This window comes from Rhinolophus sinicus, chromosome 10, assembly GCF_057876585.1.
Source record: "Rhinolophus sinicus isolate RSI-liver-muscle chromosome 10, RSI-T2T, whole genome shotgun sequence".
NCBI classification, from domain to species: Eukaryota; Metazoa; Chordata; class Mammalia; order Chiroptera; family Rhinolophidae; genus Rhinolophus; species Rhinolophus sinicus.
This window is the reverse complement of record NC_142510.1, coordinates 9,216,164-9,227,943: the sequence shown is the minus strand read 5'-3', so window position 1 is coordinate 9,227,943 and position 11,780 is coordinate 9,216,164. Positions and strand designations below refer to the sequence as shown.

General features: G+C 45.6%; 1 pseudogene; it reads right to left on the bottom strand.

Annotated features, from left to right (window-relative positions):
* Window positions 1–1,976: 1,976 nt before the first annotated feature.
* Window positions 1,977–11,780, bottom strand: part of LOC109438770 (thioredoxin pseudogene) — a 38,157-nt pseudogene continuing 28,353 nt past the window's right edge.

The following is an 11,780-nucleotide window of genomic DNA, read 5'->3' as shown; positions in this document are numbered from 1 at the left end:
ACATGGTCCTTTTGTCAGCAGCAGAATCTCCCTGGAAATCCATTGAAAATGCAGTTGCCTTTCAGGGAATCCAGACAGTGGTCTCCCCTTTCAGTGTGTACCCCAGAGGCTGCTGATATAAATGGCCCCCGACCCAAGATAGGGAACAGCAGACGAGAGCTAGTCTGAGGCTAGAGTCTCTGTCTCTGTGTATTGCTGCTTGGAGCAGACACAGGAGACTAATTATGCACTTCTGTCGAGACCTTCCGGAAGCCCTCAGCCACCTCATTAATCGCAGCTCAACAAAACCTGGACAGGCGGTTGGAATAAAAATAGCTTCATGCAGGTTAAAAGGTAAAATTAACTTTGGTGTCAGGAATCGAAGTCTCGAGGTGGTGGGCGAAGTGAGGGGGGAGTTGAAGACGTGAATATTTGTGTCCTACTATTTGTGGGTGTTATTTGGAGCAGCAAAGGTGTATTGCACATGCAACCCATAACAACATAATAATAACTACACTCTAGGAGTTTCGCAGGGCTGCTGTAACAAATGACCACAAACTGGGTGGCTTAAAACAACAGACCTGCATTCTCTCCGAGTTATTATGTAGAGCATTAATTATGAACACAAAATGGACTCTAATAATTCTGATAGCTGTGTCAGTCACAAAGTGACAGTCATGCCAGAGTGTCACGTGAAAGGCACACCCAGTGAAGGCCCTAAGCAGATAACTCCAGACACAGAGTGAAGTGTGACCACCTGGACAGCTTCATTGGACTACAGATAACCTTGATCAGACTGCAGATGGGGGCACTGCATCTAGTGTCATGTATAAGACCAGAGCTCTCTGACAGCTCATCGCTTGGGCCTCAACTGACCAGCTGACAGCTGCACTGGTCCCAGACAGAGCACTTGAAACCTCGCGTCCTGACGGTCTCACCAGCCCAGCTTGATTCCCAATGCTATGCACCCCAGCACCGAGGGACTCTCGCTGAACACTGGACTTGGTCTCTCGTCCTTCTTTTGTGAGAGTCTGTTTGCCTTGCCTAACTCTTGTTTGCAACCCTATGTGACCCTCTTGTGTGAAACCGCTCTACCCTGACTATTGGAGACTCCTCTGGCCAGAGCCGTGTTTACTGCCCACGGTACACCATGTTCAGAGGACTAGATCCAAGGCTTTATTCTAATAAAGTCTGACATTGTGGGAAGACACCAACATGTGTGAGACTGCTCCTTTGACAGCCACGTCCCGCTCACGTCAGCTCTGGAGGCCAGGACTTTCTGAAAATCAGGGCCATGCGCTTTCTGAAGGCTCTGGGGGAGAATCTATTCCATGCCTTTCTTTTTGTTTCTGATATCACTGGAAAATCAGTGGCGTTCCTTGGCTGGTAGACATATCACTCCCTCCAATCACTGCCTCTGTCGTCTCATGGCATTATTATTCCTGCGCGTCTGTGTCCAAATTTTCCTCTTCTTATAAGGACACCAGTCATATAGGATTAGGGCCCACCCTCATGACCTCATCTTAATCTGATTACATCCCAAATGACCCTGCTTCCAAATAAGGTCACATTTACAGGTACTGGGAGTTAGGGCTTCAACGTGTCTTTTGTGGAAATATGACTGAACTCATAACGCATACATTCCCCAAGCATCTGCTGAGCACCTACTGTCTGCATGAGAGTGTGAACGGCCAGCCTCATCAATCTTGAGGCCAACGCTGAGCTTGGTGCATTTACCTACATTGAGACACATGCTCAAACTCATGCCTTTCAAAGGTGGGCAAAATCACCCATGATGTCCACCCAGGGTTGCCGCCACCGAAATCCATCCCATCTTTTTTTTTTTTAAACAGTATCATTAATATTTTATTCTCATTTATAATTAGATGGCAATTGAGCATAATTTTCTACTTGATTTTTTCTTTTTGTAAATAAAAAAAAAATTACAAGTTTAAAGAGCCAATGGCTGGTTATGTTTTCAGAAAACATAATTAGATTCATTCATTGATGGTGGATTCAAGTTTTTCCTTATTCGCTCCAGAAAATTCACCCGCCGGGTGTCCATTTTTAAAAAACTGGAAGGTGGGCATGCATTTGACTTCACCCTCTGAAGCCACATCCTGACAGTTACCACATCTACCTCAAGGACCACGTTGGAACACTTGTCAGACAGGGAACGAAAGAACGGCTTGATCACTTTGCAAGGCCCACACCACGTGGCTGAGAAGTCAACGACTACGAGCTTATTTCCTGCACTGCTCCAGGCTTCCTCAAAAGCCAGCTTGCTCTTGATCTGCTTCACCGTTTTGGTGGCTGACGTCTGACGAGTGACAGCAAGAAGCGATGGAAGTGGATGCCAAGGGCCGTAGTAAGCTTCCCCCTTCCGTCTTATGGTTCTGGCCCCAAGATAGTGGAGTCTCAAAAATGAAGACAGATTATTTCCCCAGAAGAATTCAGATATCGATGGAACGCAGACGTGGCAGAATCCTAGGTCTAATGGCTGCATGATGACCTTCCCAACCGGGGAAATCAAAGCAGTGTTCTGGACTAAACTTCAGAGAGAGGGAGGCTTTCCCAAGGACTAGACATGTCCTAATTACTAATCAGTTCCCAAGGCCTCTCCCACCATTTCATGCCCTTCTCCACACAAGACCCTATGATGAGATGGCAGGAGGTGTGTGTGGTGGGATGTTGAGGGACCATCTGAGCCCTCCACTCAGTGGCCTTGCATGATCTAAGCCCTTGTTTAACTCTTTACTTTCTGTTGATGAACGAATTCATTCAACACTGGCTCAGGGACTGTCTGAGCTTCTGCTCCACGCCACTGGCTAGATAGTCACAGGGGGGCAGGGGCTACCGCGGTGAACAGGACAGACCCAGTCTCTGTTCTTTCAAAACCTACATTCTACGGAGGACCAAACAAAGCACGAAGGAATGAATGAGCCCCCACTGTTGGCTACGACCATTGCTTCTCCTCCTAAGAAGTCTGATGTTCCTAATTTAGCCATGACGTTGGCCCCATGCCATCTATAACTGACAGGGGAAAAGAGATGACTGAGCCTCCTGCACGTGCACCCCCGTGGAGGGAGGGCTGTGCCCCACCCCCTCCCCAGGAATGTCTCTCTGTGTGAGGTCCACCTCTATCAGAACAGAGGAGACTCTTTAAGCAGGGGTTGTCCCTTCAAAGCCACCCTTGGTTGCAGCTCCTAGCAACAAATTGGGAGCAGGGAACCAAAGATGAATGTTTTCTAATTTCACTGCTGATTCTATTTTCATACCAGAACTCGGTGTGATTAATAAAACTCTGAGTAGACAGCAGCTGGGGAGAGACACCAACACGAGGACTCACATTCCCTGTACACCTACGGGGCCGAGGGTGAGGCGGGTGAGGCACGTGCCTTGGGTGCGAAATTTAAGGGGTGCCCCAAAACTCAGCAATCAAAATAAACGACATTTTAATGTGATATTTTTGACAAATCAAAGTTAATGCAGAACTATCCAGGATAAGCAAAATACTGAACTTTTAAGTAAGATCCCCTAAGCAAAGCTCTTAGCTTGGGACCTGGCACATAGTAGGTATTTAAGAAATGAAACCGAAGAATGGAAAATAACAACAGGGCAAAATATGTCCAGGGTTCTTTCAAGGAGTCTGCATGTATTATATAATCTTCACAGCAGGTCCTATGAGGTGGATTTTATTACTCCCATTTTGCAGATGAAAAAAATAAAGGCGTGGGGCTATGAAACGATGACCCCGATTCATACGGTGAGCAAGGGGTAGAGCCAGAATGAAACCCACATAGTCGGGTGCAGCGTCCCTATGAACAGCTGCTCAGGCCCTTGACTCTCACAGTAGACTAAGAACCCCAGCGTTTCTGCTGTTTCTCCGAGTCTCCATTTTGGATTAATGTGAACAGAAGAAGGCCAACAGGGACATTTCCCAGTGCTAGTAAATACATAAATCGCACGAGATGTTTTTTTGGGACCCAACAGCTACATAAAGTGGAGGAAGAAAAACCAACTCTGCCCACGTTTGACATCAGCCTAATTGGTGACACTATTGATTGGATCCATTGTGAGCCCCAGACAGTGGCCATCAGGGAGGAAGACATTATCGGATGAGAGCAAGGGGGGGGGGGGGACTTAATCAGTTTAACCTACGTCAGCTGCCAAGTCCTGTGGAGAAGCGACAGTGTCTCTGGCAGGACAGAGCCCCCAGGTAGCAGGTCCTCAATGACAGTGCTCCTAGAGAGATGGCCCTGGAGGGAGGATACGAGAAGGATTTGTCAGTTCCAATAAGTCTCTGTGAAAAATACCAGGGCGTCATGTGGGTTGAAAAACTCTATTACGGCCTCTTTGAAAAGTAGAGTCATATGCATAGGTTTTAGCTTAAATGTCATGTCCCTGTCTCTCTGTCGTATCACCCTGTTTATTTTCTTCATAGAACCAGTCAGTTGTTATTTAATTTAATTTCCTCGCTTGCTTGTTTGTTGTCTGTCTCCTCCCACAAGGCTGGAAAGCAGATCTATGCTGGAACGAGCATCTTTCCTAACTCCATTTCTGGTGAGGCGAGGCTTGAAATGGCCATCGTGACATTTACGCCATGGAAACGCAAATGCTACAAGTCAGGTTCCCCTCCCTAGTCACCCAGTGTCTTCTTGAAGCTAGACACCTGTCTGTTGTGTCTTAGAACCAGGCACACGACCGGTGCTTGGTAAATATGAAAATCAAGTGGCTTGAAATGGCTACAGTAGCAGTGGTCACATCACAGTAATTGGCAAATGGACAGGTGGCCCTTGTTGCTTGCTTTACTCTGAAGAGATCGTTTCAAGTCAAGTCTGTCACCTTGATTCAGTCACTACCTTGTATGAGATCCCAGGGGATTCAGGATGGAAAAATCATAGCTCCCTGCCTTGCTCATGGTCTGGGTGTGGGGTTTGAGAGACCTCATGGGCAATGCAGCTCAGTAAGTGGGCAGAGGAGGTGCTCAGCGATCCCGGTGACAAACCGCAGGTTAGAATATATGCCTGCTCATTTGCTGAGAGCTGAGAGCCATCTAGGTGTCAGTTCTCTGTTTTAAGCCACAGAGGACACAAACCAGGCTCTGCAGGTTGAGGCCACCTTGTGCAACCTCATGAAGCTGTGGGACCCTGGGCACCTGACCTGTCTCAGTTTGCTCATGGGTTAAGATAGAAATAATAAAACGCATTCCACAGGTGTTATTTAGAAGGATAACTTAAATAATAGCTATAAACACAGTAGATATTCAATAAGATATTCACTGAACTAAAATGTGAACATCTGATGTGATGGAAAAAGTAATTTTTTTTTTAGTGCAATATACATCATCCTCATGTGTCCTTCCTTTCTGCCTTTCCCCCCATCTCTCTCCGTCCCTCCCTCAGCTGGCATTTACTGAGCATTTACTCAGTGCCAGGTCTGTTCTAAGTGTTTTCCATGTACAGCCTGCTTTGTCTGTACAACAATGTCGCAGGTGGGTACCGTCACCATCCCCATCTTATAAATGAGAAAATGGAGGGGTGGAAAGGGTGTCCGCTCAGCAAATTAGTGACAGAGCTGGGATTGGAACCCAGGTGCTCTGACACATGTTCCTGTCATATCACTTACTGCGTTTCCCACCCCAGTTCCTCCCACAGTCTTCACATCACATACGCTGTTCAGGTGAAAAGCAACCAGCTGAGCAGCTGAGGCCTGGGCCCCGGCAGCCAGATCGGGGCCCCTGAGCCTGGGCTGTGGGTGGGTGTGGAGGATTAGAGGCACGCTGAAAAGCAGCAGGCTCGGAGAGCTTCTCCCTCAGCCGTGGGGGAGGCAGGCAGGCTGCTTCTCCTTTTCCCTTGGGTACCAGCGGTAGCCGAGGAGAGATGCTGTTCATTCCCGTCCCTAATGAGAGATGCTCGGGAAAGAGCAATGAGTGGCATCGACTTTAATTTTTCTCTCAAGAGGGGCAGGGCTTGTCCTGGTCTCTCTCTGGACAAGGCAGACATTTGCTACGGGTTTCCACAACAGGGGCAGCAAATATTTAATGGAACCCACCAGAGCGGGGGCCACAGTCCCTGCCCTCCCTTCAGGGGTTTCCAATCTGGGTCCTGGGAGGTGCTATGTTCCACTGGGTCCCTATAGCTTTGCTCCCCTCTCACCCACCCTCTGAATGGCAAGTGGGTGCAACATTCGTGTGCTGCTCCTCAGTTAAGCAGGCTTCTCATGGACCCCGGGATAGAGTCCAAACTCCCCTGACGGCACCTATAACCCTTCCCAGGCTGGCCTCCCTCCCCATCTGCTCTATTTCCCTTGGGCACCAGCCTCACCAAACTGCTTCCAGCTTGAAACACGCAGTTGGCTCTCTCGCTAACACTTCAGCCTTTGCAGCATTCATCTCCTCTGTGCGAAACAATCCTCTCCCCCGCCACCTGGTGTGCCAAGCTCGGTAGGGACCTCACCTCCTCCTAGAAGGCTCCCTCAGCCCTTAGACTGGGCCAGGCCTCCTGTTATAGGCTCCCAGAGCCCACTGTGTCTTTCCCTCGCCATACTTTGCGTAGTTTATAATGCTATTCATGTGTGTGTCACAGGCCTGAAACACTTCTCATGAAAACTGGCTTGTAGAGAGTCACAGGGTAATTTGGACAATGCAAGCACAAAGCTACACACACACACACACACACACACAAATATGCACATACACATATACACACATATTGGAAAGATGGCAGATGAGTGAGTGATGGAGATTATACACACATAAACACAACCACACATAAACACATACACACATGTATACACATACATGCATACAGACATAGACACACATACATACACACACACACATACATATACATATGAGTTAACAGACCATGTGCTTTCTTGAATGGACAGGGAGGTATCCAAAGCATGACAGAGAAAAGAGAAACTCTGAGGTCAGGGAAGACTTCCTGGAGGTGGTGGAACCAAAGCAAAACATTGAGTGAAATTCACCTTTAAGTGATGTCTTATTTGAACAGCTTTCGAAGACTTGCCATCCCTCGGCATCCGTGATATACCACTGTTCCCTTTGTGTATTTGTGCTTATTCCTGCTTGGATTGGTTTCTAGTTTGTGCAACCAAAGAGCCTTGAAAAACACACCCAGCCACTCGTTCATGTGGGAGAGTGGCAGCGGTGTCATCACCAATTAGAAGGAATTAACTCTCCAGAAGGAAGAAGTGTGTTGTCCATCATCAATAGTCTGTCAGCCAGCATCCTTGGATGCCAGCAACAGAAATACCTTCTGGCTGAATTAAGCACAGAGGGTAACCGTTGGAAGGATACTGGGGGCTTATAGAATGGGAGGGACAAGTGGAGACATACATGGGAACCAAGGATGCTTTGGAGGCCACAGTAATGTGTAGGTGCAGGAGACGCTCCTAAACCTGGACCCTTGATGTGCTTTTTGTCTCCAGGGGTAAGAATAAGATTGTCTGGCCTTGGTTTAAGAGCCCACCCCTGGACATGCCAGCTGGATCTGCACCCCATCTCAGGATTCTGTAATGGGATGGAATTCATACATGATTGGGAATTCCTCCCAACAGGCTTCCAGTAGATCATGGGGAAAGGATGGGCTAGAAAAAAAGCCAGAGACGAATGTCTGCTAAAGTGCCTACTTTCAAATGCCCTTTTAGAGGAGCTGAATTCATTCCTGGGTTTCCTCAGTGTCTTCAGGGGTCTACTTCTGTGCTGCTTAGATATGGGTGGCCAATGGCAGGTCAAATTTCAGGGCTGCCAATACCAGCCCTCCCCCCACCCCCAAAGCTCTTTATAGCCAAGTTCTTTTCCTACCTTATACAAATTCATATTCTAAGATTTGGTCTTGGCGATTTCCCAGTACGGTCTAGGGCTGGATTGGACACCTGGACCTCTTGTTTGGTCCTTAGTAAACAGGTGGTCACCATGTAGAAAGAGCCCCGTTGGCTGCAGCTTGTACACTAGGCAGCCATTCACCTCCTCTTGTCCCTCTCTCACTACCACATCCCAAATACATAAGGGAGACACGAGTCATGGTCCATGAGCATTCTGGACCTGGATCCAATCCCAGAGTCACCGCTGCAAAGCTGTGAGAACTGGGAAATTCACTTAACCCATCTAAGCCTCTGTGACCATTGGCAAAATAGGGATAAAAATAGTGTCTGCTTCACAGGGTCGTGGTTAGCATTAAATCAAACAATGAACCACTAAACTGGACACATAGCAGGGCTCAACAAATGGCAATCATTGTGATTATTGATAAATGCTAATTTCAACCCTAAACCAACTGCTTGGTGTAGTAGAAAGAATACAGACATTGCAGTCAGATGGATGAGTTGGAATCCAGGTTCTCTAACTTATTAGTTATGTGAACCACTTAAGAACCAGCCAAGCTCCTCCCAGATTCCCAATCCACAGAAACTGTGAGATAATAAATGCTTGTTGTTTCAAGATGCTAAGTTTTGATGGTAATTTGTTATGCAACAATAGATAACTAACACACCCACCTGCTAACTTCTGCTTACTTCTTATTGGTTAGACTGTGTCACATGGTCACTCCATCCTCAAGGGAGGATGGGAAATGTAGTTTTAAACCTGGCAGATGGCCAATCTGAAGAAAATGGGGGCTTTATTAGTGAATTAGAAGAAGGGGGGGAATGAATGTTGTATTAAGCCATTTCTTTCCTGCTGCTTCATTATATTTCTTATAGCACAAAGCTGCAAGGAGTTGAAAATAGTTTGTGGATGATGCCACCCTTTTCTTTTCCTTTCTTTACTAATTTGGGGTAAAAAGGAGTGTTACTGCTTCAGTTGTAGTGCTTCAAATAAAATTGTGGGACAACAAAAGTATGTAGAAGTTCTACCTGTGGCTTCTCCCCCTGTAAATAAGTCAGCCACAAAGATATCTCTATCATCCATCAACCATTTAATTTCTTAAAAGGATATTAACTTAAGAACCTTTCCGCTGGCCAATTGTATGGCTATTCAGGGATTTGGAAGGATTTATAATCCCTTAATTTTTCTAACTGGCACATTCTCCTTCATTCTTTTTCACGAGGAGGGGACCAAATTGCCATAATATTTCATGTCATATACTTGAATATCTGCCACAGGAACATTTTACTTTTTTTCCTAATTAGATGGGGAGCGCAATCCCAGTTTTTATGTCCTCATAAAACATTCATCACACCAAAAGACTTTTCATGCTTTTTCTCAGTGGGAAGGACACTAACAGTCACTGAGGACCTACTGTGTGCCAGGTGATTTACATATATTACCTGCTTTATATGCACACAATAGCCGTATGATAGCACTATTATCACGTCTATTTTATGGATGAGAGTCATAGAAGTGACTTACTCAGGGGAGAGTTGAGGTTTGAATCAGGACTCTGGTTTCAAAGCCTTTCCATACTACTAAGCTGTCACTTATCCCCAACCCCCCAACTCCCCCAATTGGAAAAGGACAAATTGGTCCTTCATGACCAATGTTTAAATTTCTTCTATTAGTTGGGTCCTTGACCTAGTTAAAGGAAAAGGTAATGTCAAAACTTTTAGGCACTTACACAGTGCCTAATTGTATTTTAATATTTGATATGCTTAGAAACTTTTGAAGAATTAGTGCTAATTCTGAACTGATTATCATATTCTGGCATGTCTTATGGTATGGGAACTGTGGCCTTCAGGACATTCTCGAACTTTTCTAATTATTGCCGGGTGGATGTGAACTAGGCTGCTATTCAAGGAGCCTGTCAGGATTCATTTTTAAAATAAAGATTTAGGAGAAAATGGACGTGCCTTTTCTGAAGATATTGGCTGAATGACTAATTAGCGGTGTTCTATTGCCTATGAATTGGCTTCCATTGGATTCCATCAAGCGTCTAACCCCTGCTCAGATTTAATTTCAGTGGCAGGGTCATCTTTCGTCAAGATTTTGTTTTCCTTTATTTTCTAGCTTTCTTTTTTTAAATTAAACTTTTCTTGGAGATCATTTTAGATTCTCATTCAATTGTAAGAAATAATACAGAGAGATACCATATACCCTCCCCCCACTTCCCCCAGTGGTAATACTTTGCAAAACTAAGGCAATATCAGAAGCAGGATATTGACACTGATACAATCTAGATGTAGAACAGTTTCTTCATCACAAGGATTCTGCCTGTTGTCCTGATGTCCTTTCATAGCCCCCCCCCCAGTTAAAGTATTATGATTGTAAGGAATGAATTAAACCCCGGAACGCTTCCTGTCCATCACCTCCTGTTCCATTTCCTCTCTTTCAGTTAGGTGACTCTGGTGAGGCTGTCAATCACAGACCTTGCTCCCATTTCCATGGAGATCGGTCAGGTAGCCCAAGCCTAGCCAATCACAGTAAACCATTTCCCTGCTAACAGAGATTGGGGGGGGGGGTGAGTGAACATGTATTCAATTTTGGCCTAAAGACTTTTCCTGGGATATTTTTGATGTGGAGTTGGAGAAGGGGCTTGCCTTTGGGGTCCTGGAGCAAATATGATGAAGAATTTTTGCTTGCAGCCTGTTTCTTACCATGTGGGAAAAGCATATCTATTTGCAGAGAGAATGAAGCCCACACACAGATACAGGTATTGGAAAGGTGGCAGATGAGTAAGTGAGTGACGGAGTTTATAATATTGTTTCCTCTCTGGGCCCAGTCATGCCTGAGGCCACCTCCGTTTCCCTACTGACTGATATGCAAATCAGTAACTCTCATTTTTTGCTTAAGTTGGTTTGAGTTTTATCACTTGCCATCCAAAGAAGGATCCCAGGAAATCTCTTGGACCCCAGCCTAACAAGGCTTCTCGAGGGTCTGGGGCCAGGAACTCAAGGCATGTGGACCCAGCGGGCCTCTCTTCCTGGCTGCTGCCCTGTTCCTCCTTATGAGCTGCTCTCCTTCTTTCCTTTCTTAACAGACCAGCTCTTTCTTCTCTTCTCACGATCAGCAGAAGATGGCCGCTCCTGCAGTCACTTATTCCGAAATCCAGATTCCTGGGGGAGAGAATCCATTTGGCCTAGCTTGACTCTATTCCTGGTGTGATCATTATAGAAAGGGGATCAGGGCTATGGGTCCTCAGAACATGTCAGCTGGATTCCTTTAGAGTGAGTGATCCAAGAGAAAGTAAGGAGAAGCCGCAATACCTTTTATGACCCAGCCTCAGAAGTCATATACCATAATGTCTGCAAAATCCTATTGGTCAGCCTATTCAATATGGGAATGGACTAGACAAGGGCCTAAATACCAGGAAGCAAGAATCAGTGGTTACCAGAGGATAAGGGGGGTGGGAGATGAGGGTAAAGGGGATCAAATATATGGTGATGGAAGGAGAACTGACTCTGGGTGGTGAACACACAATGTGATTTATAGATGATGTAATACAGAATTGTACACCTGAAATCTATGTAACTTTACTAATGATTGTCACCCCAATAAACTTTAATTAAAAAAAAAAAAAAGAATCATTGAGGGCCATCTCGGTGGCTGGCACACATAACTAGATAAAATAGTGTCCATAAGCTTGTACTCAGTGTGGCACCTAGTAGCCACTCAATTCCTTCCTTCACCCTTTAACTTTACTACAATTTCTACATTCAAATCTCTCAGACACATTCAGGAAGGACTACTGATATCACCATTTCTCTGACATTCGCAAGTGCAGAAGTTTATAAATCTAGAAATGTAATCTCTGTATTGTGGATTCTGTTTTCTTTCTCCGTGTGAATATCTTCTTAATTCACAAAACCACTTACTGATTAACCTTTATTCTCTCACTCAATGG